This window comes from Garra rufa, chromosome 5, assembly GCF_049309525.1.
Source record: "Garra rufa chromosome 5, GarRuf1.0, whole genome shotgun sequence".
Taxonomy (NCBI): Eukaryota; Metazoa; Chordata; class Actinopteri; order Cypriniformes; family Cyprinidae; genus Garra; species Garra rufa.
In genome coordinates this window covers 44,684,429-44,693,867 of record NC_133365.1, presented here as the reverse complement: position 1 = coordinate 44,693,867, position 9,439 = coordinate 44,684,429, and the positions used below count along the sequence as shown (strand labels likewise).

Below are 9,439 nucleotides of genomic sequence, written 5' to 3'. Positions count from 1 at the left end.
CGGATGTCATCAAAAATATCTGTGTTTTTTGAAGATGAACGAGTTTGCAATAACATGAGGATGAGTGATTAATGACTGAATTTTCATTTTTTGGGTGAACTATCCCTATAAATATAGCTAGTTTGGCCTTGTTCTCATAGTGTTTTTGATTAGTGCATGAGTAGGTCTGTTCCTGGATCAGTTCCCATTGAGTTACACAATCATGTTTCGGTCTAGCTAGCAGAACTTCTCCTTTCCCTCTGATTTACTGCTTTCTCTATGTAATAAAAATGCATTGGGCCCGATCTACACACACTATGCCAGCACACAAGCACATACAGTGGGAACAGAACAACCAATGCAGAAGCCTGATTTACTATCATGTTTGATGGGGGACGTTTCGCTGTGGTTAAAAACAGCAGGATCACAACACTCGCCGTGGTACACTGCATCTGGAACACAAATGTGGCAGAACAGTACATCCTTTGATAAATACGGCTGTAATGTTGACTATACAATGTTCACATAAAAACAAAAATGTGCACAAATGCACTATGAATTCAAAAAGATGCCAAGGTTAAAACAAACTCATAATGGCAACTTGATGATATTACCTTTCTTCCTGTCTGTCTGCTCAGACTGATCACACGCAAACAAGCTCCAAATTAAATGAGACAATCCAGTTGGGTGTTTCTGTGTGTAATAAAGACTCTAGACAGATATCGCCTGTCATGGCTTGCATTATCAAAACAGAGAGGATGAGGGAGTAAAAGAGAGACCCTCAGAACAATGAGGAGCTTTCACATGCTGAGGGCTGCAAAGAGACACAATAACTCTCTTTAGCAATCAAAACTCACAATAGTCAATCTATTTATTATGAACTACAGAGGGAGGGCGGGAGTGAGGGGAAGGGAGAGAAAGACAGACTAATTGTATATGTCTGTGAATATGCCTATGAACCAAAATATAGTCATAGTCATAGTCAAACCAACAATCAGACTCAATGTGCTGGCCATGTGCTCGGCGAGTTCAAAAAAGCTGATGTAAAGTGGATTTTTTTAGAAACAATGAAATGACAACCATCTGAAGTTTAAAACTCAAGGTCAGATCTAACATACAGTGTTTTAAGAGACTGGTGGCCTGGTTTCTTATTAAACTGATTACTGTGTGTGTGTGTGTGTGTGTGTGTGTGTGTGTGTATGAACCAATGCATAGGCGTAATTCTATGGGGGGACAGGGGGACACGTCCCCCCCAATATTCAAAGAAGGACAATTTGTCCCCCCCAATATTTGATCATACTGTATGATTATGCGGGCGATATCGATGTGATTGCAAATACGTCTTTCTTTCCAGCTCCGAAAATATAAAATCCCGGCCGGTCCATTTCCCAAATCCATTCGACTGGCCTTACACTATACATTAACAAAACCTGATCCATGTCATGTTTTCCCCTATACCTTTAGTAGCTCGTGCACCGCCACCGTTGTTCTGAAATATTCGGTGTCTGAGATTTTCTGTGACACTGGGCGGAGCTAACATGAATATTCATGAGTTTCCCGTTCATGAGTTTCGTCTTAAGGTTGCACTCAAATATTAGTGCTCCTGATAAAAAAAAATAATAATAATAATAAAAAATACAGCTTTCTGTAACATAATTTCATTGTGCACAGACATTTATTAATTACACAAGAAATCCAGTTTATCTGTAGAATATGCATCATGCATCATATAGGCTAATCAAGCCAACAACTCCTGTCTTTTTGTCATTTATCCTACTTCGGTTTTACACTTGAGTGCGTTTTAAATTGTTTGATTTGAGTTGTACAGAATATACTTATGCATTTTATTTGGAATAATAAAGTTTGATTTGTGATCATGTACAACATTGCTTATTATCATCTTCCGTGTGTGTGTATATATATATATATATATATATATATATATGTGTGTGTGTGTGTGTGTGTGTGTGTGTGTGTGTGTGTGTTACTTTGAAGTAACGTAAGCTACTGTAGAATTGTAGAACATTGTGAAATAAAAGCATGGATTCTGACTTCACCATTAATGAATTCATGAAAAAGAGAAACATTAATAGAACCATTAATTTACTATTAAAGTCTGGTTGAAGTTATGTATGCTATCAAATAAGCCAAAAATAAGGAATGACAGAAATATCACAGCAGAAACTTTATTTTTCCATTAAAGATGCATTTTACCAGTTATCAACAGTTTGACAGACTCTCAAAGTAAAACATCAGCACAAAGCAAAAATGACTTAAATATACAACAGCGTTTTTTACGATAGCATTTTAGTGCCACGTAAAAAAAAAATCTAAGATTACGAGATTAATATGTCGATAATATAGTTGAAATATGAGAATAAAGACGAAATATTATGATAATAATATCAAAATATTACAAGAATAAAGTCAAAATATTATTTAATTTAATAAAAAATGTGGGGAATAAAAGATTGGACCCCACAGACATTTTTGCGGAGCAGGTGGAGGAATTTTCACAAAAAATTTTGATAAGAATTTTCAAAGATGAGACTTTATTTTAGAAATGTTTTATATTACAAACAACGAATGCAACCGAATACATTAAATATTATTTCCCAGCATACTGTCCCCGTGAGTATGACACAAGGTATTATTTCTGCTAATAATCCCACATACACTGTAAAAAAATGTTTTTCTTACTTTTTTGTATCTTGTTTATTTGCTTACCCCAATGCCAGATTATTTTGCTTTTTCTAAGCAAAAACTCACTTAATTTCGACTTGTTCTTTCTAAAAACAAGACATTTTTTTTTACTAGAATATCCTTCTTGGTTTAAAAATTGTTAGATATTTTGGCTGAAAACAAGACAAAAAATCTAAGTAAGAAAAGCATTTTGTGTAGGTGTATAGATGTATTAAAAATAGTCAAATAAGCTAGCGCCAACCCTAAGTAAAAAGTTGGTCCTGTTCAGTCTGTTAATAAATATCACATATATTTGATATTAAGCTGTTTTCGCAAGTCAGTAAAATTGGCTCTTCCTCATCCCAGTAAAATGATGCGGCCGCTCGGAGGCATCAATCCGGGCCTTTGCATGCGCAAAATAGGCTACTCTCAAATATATTATAACTTTAATTTCTACTATTTAAATTCTCGTAATATTTCGACTTTATTCTTGTAGTATTTGGACTTTATTCTCGTAATATTTCGACTTTATTTTTGTCGTATTTGGATTTATTTATTCTCGTAATATTTCGACTTTATTATCGTAATATTTCGACTTTATACTTGTAGTATTTCGACTTAATTCTCGTAGTATTTTGACTTTATTCTCGTAGTATTTTGACTTCATTCTCGTAGTACTTTGTCTTTATTCTTGAAATATTATGACCTTAATCTCAGATTTTTTTACGTGGCACTAAAACGCTGTCCTATAAATGCCTGTTGGCTCATTAGTTAGAACATGTCCTTAAATCCTATTAAATCATAATAAATGACATTAAATCAAACTAACAGCACACAATCTACAAATGAAATCAACAATCTAAAGGAATAAAAAAACTTAAATTAGTTCGATGCTGAAATTAAATTAATTTACGTTAACGAAAACAGTTTATATGGTCCAAGGAGCACTAAAAATTTTAGTGGCGCTTTAACATGAAACAGGGAACTCGTGAATATTCATGTTAGCTCCGCCCAGTGTCACAGAAAATCTCAGGCACCGAATATTTCAGAACACCGTCAGTGAGTTAGGAAAAAACAAACAGAAGAAGAGCGCGAAATCTGACAGACATTTGGCACATATCTATATGGTGTTTTTGGCTGACATAATCCCTTAGATAACGACCAGGTGAATTTCACTAGAATTTCGAATTGTAGAATTTGTAAATTTCGACTGTAATATTATACAGCTTGTATGAATGGGTCTATTGACAAGCTAGCCGACAGCTAACTAACGTTACTGTATACACGCTAGCATGTAGCCTGGCTTTAAAGCAAACTGGGATAGCGGTCAGTGACAGGCTTGTCAAATCTACTGTACCAAACCCAGTTTTTACAGCTAACGTTAGCGTTTTGAGCCACGGTCCTGTTCTCTGAATTGGGTTTATCTAGCAAGTTATTTTAGAGTCCTGTCATTTGTTCTTTCTTACTTCACCATTTTCATCCCTTGGAATTGCGTTGCTGTTATATTTCACAGTATTGGCCAAAAATGAACAAGAGAAAGACTGCAGCAGCTGACATCTGTAATTTCTTTGGAAAGAAAAAGAAAGTAACGTTACGTTTCTGGAGATTTTAGGCATTTTTAACAGAGAAGTGAGAAGTAAGGTACTAAGGTACCGGACAGCATGACATTAATAACCCTTGTATGGTGTTCGGGTCTGTAGGACCTTTACTCTGTCCTCCTCCTGTCAGGCCTTGCTGTTATGTGTGTGTGTGTGTGTGTGTGTGTGTGTGTGTGTGTGTGTGTGTTCTTGTATAGTATATGGTTTATGAGGACACAAATGTGTATAATGACTTGGGTATTACAACGTAAACATGGTTTATGAGGACATCTGTGTCCTCATAAACCAAACGGCTAAAAAACATACTAAATGGTGTTTTTTGAACTTCAAAAAAGGCCAAAAGTTTTCTGTGATTGGTAGGTTTAGGGGTAGGGTTAGTGTAGGGGCATTGATTATACAGTTTGTACATTTGTAAAACCATTACGCCTATGGAGATTCCCTGTATGAACCACATATCTGTGTGTGTGTGTGTGTGTGTGTGTGTGTGTGTGTGTGTGTGTGTGTGTGTGTGTGCATGCATGTGAGAGAGAGGTTGTGTGTAAGTGTGAGAGAGTGTGAGTGCAAAAGTGAGTTTTGTTTCTACCCCTGCCGTTCCCGCACAAGGTTACAATTCATAAATGTGATCTAACAAAGCTAGAGAGGAAATATTAACCATAAATGCTGTTTCTATTGCTTGTAATTGGGATGAAGTAGCCTAAATATCTGTTGAGTATTTTAACATAAATTGGTTGATTATGTTGAATTAAAAACCCCAAAATGCAGCGGGTCCACCAGACCCACGAACACTGGCTGAATAACAAAAATATGAACACCACACAAGGGTTAACTCACATTCATTGTGAGTGAATGTAACGTTATAGGGTAAGATGTGGTAACAAGCTGCCCCTTAGAACAATGTTTAATTACTGAAACAAAAAAGCAAAGTTTAGAGGAAATAAAATATGTGGATCATGGGCATTCTTATGAGAATTATGAAGGGAAAAAGACGTTTAGATTTTTAGAAAATGTGATTTTTTTTTAAAAGTATAGAACAAAATAAGATATTTTGAAAAATGTCTGTAACCAAACAGTTGATGGACCCCATTGACCTACTATGGAAGTCAATGGGGTCCATCAACTGTTTGGTTACAGACATTTTTCAAAATATCTTATTTTGTGTTCAGCAGAAGAAAGAAATTCTTACAGGTTTTAAAAAACTTGAGGGTGAGTAAATGATGACAGAATTTTCATTTTTGGGTGAACTATCCCTTTAAATTCAGCTTTGTGACTTAATAGCCTGTATGCTGATGCTGTAATCATTACAGGGTGAATATACGTTGGTTTGACGATCAGATGTAATAAAATTCCTTGTTGTGTTATACAATTACAAACATTTGGACTCTGGCTTTTTTTTTTTTTTTAAATGTGTGCATGCGCAAACACAAAAAGTCCCACAGCTGTCCCCCCCAATGTGTGATTGACAATTTCGCCCTTGAACCAATGTGTGTCCGGGCCAAAACCCACATGAAGCCATCTGGACAAAGACAGAGAGATGGAGAAAGCGCTTTAGAAAGAGGGCAAACAGTCATGCGTGTGTATCAAGTGTGCCGTACGAGTCCTGAAAAGTGAAGCCAAAACTTTTCGATCGCCCCCGGGTGGCTGGCTGCAGTATAGGTCATAAACCCCGCCCTCTCCATGTAATCTAATGGGACGTGAGCCAACTAAATAATCGAATTACACTTCAAATTATTTTTTTCCAAAGATAGTTTCCATCATGTGAGGTAGTTCTTATAATGCAGATTCATGTTCAGGTGTTCGTATTTTTAATAAGTTCGCCTTTATGTAGTTATTTAATGCTATAAAAACAGGGTGTGGGGTCATGATTGTGATCGTGCGACTGGGTCTGCGGGAGTTTGGGCGGGATTTTGCTACCGCGGCTCCGCCTCACGACTCTACTGCGCAGACTCTGGCTCCAAACGAATCTCTACTGCGCAGAATCTGGCTCCAAATGACGTTATTTCCCCCAAGATGGCAGCGGCCATATTTCGATGTATTGGCTTCACTTTCCTATAGTAGAATGAAGCGGAGACGCGTCGTCCATCTTTTTTTACAGTCTATGGTGTGTATATGTGTGCTCAACCCAGCTGATTTTCTTAAAGGTGCATTTACAAAATTTTAATTAAAGCGATAGTTCACCCAAAAATGAAATGAATTTCATTAATTGTGATTAATTAGCCTACTCACCCTCATGTTGTTCCAAACTGACAGAAGAGAAGAAATTGTTGTATAAATCTTGTTGTATATAATCTTGTAGCTTCAAAAAAAAAAAAAAACTATTTTATCAATGTTTTTACTACCTTTCTGGGCCTTGAACACAGTAACTGCTGTCTATGCAGGGTCAGAAAGCTCTCAGATTCCATCGAAAATATCTGAATTTGTGTTTCGAAGATGAACGAAGGACTTACAGGTTTGAAACGACATGAGGGTGAGTAATTAATGACAGAATTTTCATTTTTGGGTAAACTATCCTGTTTCACAGGCAGATGTGAAAGTTGTCTTTGAATGATATTGATTAAAGGAGAAGTTCACTTCCAGAACAAAAATTTACAGATAATTTACTGACCCCCTTGTTAACTAAATTGTTCATGTCTTTCTTTCTTCAGTCGTAAAGAAATTATGTTTCTTGAGAAAATCATTTCAGTAATGTTCTCCATATAGTGGACTTCTATGGTGCCCACAAGTTAGGAGTTTCAAAATGTAGTTTAAATGCAGCTTCAAAAGGGTCTAAATGATCCTAGCCTGAGGAATAAGGGTCTTATCTAGTGAAACAATAGGTTATTTTTTATTTAAAAAAATAAAATAAAATAAATAAAAACAACAACTATGACTTTATACACTTTTTAACCACAAATGCTTGTCTTGTCTAGCTCTGTAATCCGCATGTGTACTCTGTGTATTCCGGTTCAAAACAGTTAGGGTATGTTGAAAAATTACCATCTTTTTTTTTTTTTTTTGCAGTTTTACTTTTTTAGTAAAGGGTGTTTGACCTTCTTTGCACATTCACATTGTAAACACTGGGTCGGTACTTCTGCAGCGACGCAGGACGATTTTGAAGTTGGAGGAGAAAATGAGATGGGAGTTTTTCGACCTACCCTAACTGTATTGCATTTCAGGTTAAAAAGTATAGAAATTGTATTTTTTGGAACATAACTGATCGTTTCACTAGATACAACCATTCTTCCTTGGCTGGGATCATTTAGAGCTCTTTGAAGCTGTATTTAAACTGCATTTTGGAAGTTCAAACTCTGGGCACCATATAAGTCCACTATATGGAGAACATTCCTGAAATGTTTTCCTCAAGAAACATAATTTCTTTATGACTGAAGGAAGACATGAACATCTTGGATGAAAAGAGGGTCAGTAAATTGTATGTAAAGTTTTCCTTTAACATATTCTGTGCCTGGTCTGACATTTTATATTAACATGTCAGCCTTAATATTGCAACTTCTCCTAGATTTTTATTTTTCATGTGAGTGTGAATGACTAGATATTTTTCAAAAGTACTATTCTTCAAGTTCTTTATGTAGAAAGCTTTCCTGAGTAAAAAATAATAAGTGCACCTGTAATGAAAGGCTAATGCGTTGCTGAAAGTCTGCAGTATGATATACAGTAATCTTGTGTTTTGTTTTGCATCAACAGTCTAGCGATGCATTTAAAATGCTCAAATAAGCACATATTCCAAAACTAAGCAAGGCTGAGTAGGCGTTCCAACTTACTGTATGAATGCGTGGCACAACTTAAGCCAGAAAAGAACAGCTATATGATTATAAATAGCTCACCACACGTGCCCGTTCAGACACACGCAGTTTTCAAGTCAAGTGTGCCAAATCAAGCGCCAAATAAGTTGGCATTTCTGTGCACTACAACAAATGTGTGAAACTCAGAGCTTCCAAAATAGAACATAGCATTACTCAAACTGGCATTCGATTTCAAGAATGAATCATTTTAGCATCTTCAGGACTGTATCAATGGCCATGCCCAAATATTCAAACACATGCTCATCATTTGGCATGAGTAATTGGCCACAGTGACTTTATGAAGCTTATTAATGTTCAAAAATACCTCCCCATATGTGATCCTGGAGCAGTCTTAAGTAGCACTGGTATATTTGTAGCAATAGCAACAATACATTGTATGGGTCGAAATTATATATTTTTCTTTTATGCCAAAAAACAATAGTATATCAAGTAAAGATCATGTTCAATTAAGTAGACATTTAGTAAATTTCCTACCATAAATATATCAAAACTTAATTTTTGATTAGTAATATGCATTGCTTAGAATTTCATTTGGACATCTTTAAAGATGATTTTCTCAATATTTAGATTTTTTGCACCCTTAGATTTCAGATTTTCAAATAGTTGTATCTTGGCCAAATATTGTCCCATCCTAACAACCCATACATCAATGGAAAGCTTATTTACTTATGCTTATGACTGATTTAGTGGTCCAAGGTCACATATTTGCGTTCTCCTTTTACTATGGGGACATGCAGTCTCTCTCTCTCTCTCTTTCAGCCAATCTGATCTATTAACCCCCATACTGTTTCAACACCAGCAGAACCTACAGTACACACAAACACACACAGAGAGGACACATCCTTATGCTCAGAATAACACTTTGCTTCCTGTTAATCTCTGCTGAACAGGTGCTGCTATTTACAGCACACAAATCCATCCACTCCAACAGAGGAATGAGGGATAGTGAGATAGAGATGGTGAATGAGATGAACAAAGCAGAAGATGGAAAGTCTTATAACAAAGATGAAGAGAGGGGAATCTCTCTATCCTGTATTTTCATCTCTCCAGCCTCCTTGGTACTAATCTGTGTATTGTGAACAGAACATAATAAAGCAGAACGTGTCAAACAAAAAAGAAAGAAAAGTAGGACCCTATGATTTCTGTGATGCACGGAATCCAGTTATAAAATGAAATTTACTGTAACTTATAATAGAATGTCACAGAATTTGCCAAATTTTGGATGAATAATTTAAAAGTAGGTCAGTAAACTTGTAGATTAGTGTCTGTGAATTTTAAGATGCAAAATACTATTTAAATATAAATCCTGCATGTTCTGCGTGTTTCTGTGTGAATTAATTGTTTCATTTACTACACACATATTGAAGCACGCATGATGCTGTG

General features: G+C 35.9%; 1 protein-coding gene across 1 annotated transcript in view; it reads right to left on the bottom strand.

Moving 5' to 3' along the window:
- The window catches only part of zdhhc8b (zDHHC palmitoyltransferase 8b), a 106,013-nt gene that overhangs the window by 48,181 nt on the left and 48,393 nt on the right, over nucleotides 1-9,439 (bottom strand). The gene's annotated exons all lie outside the window — the stretch shown is intronic.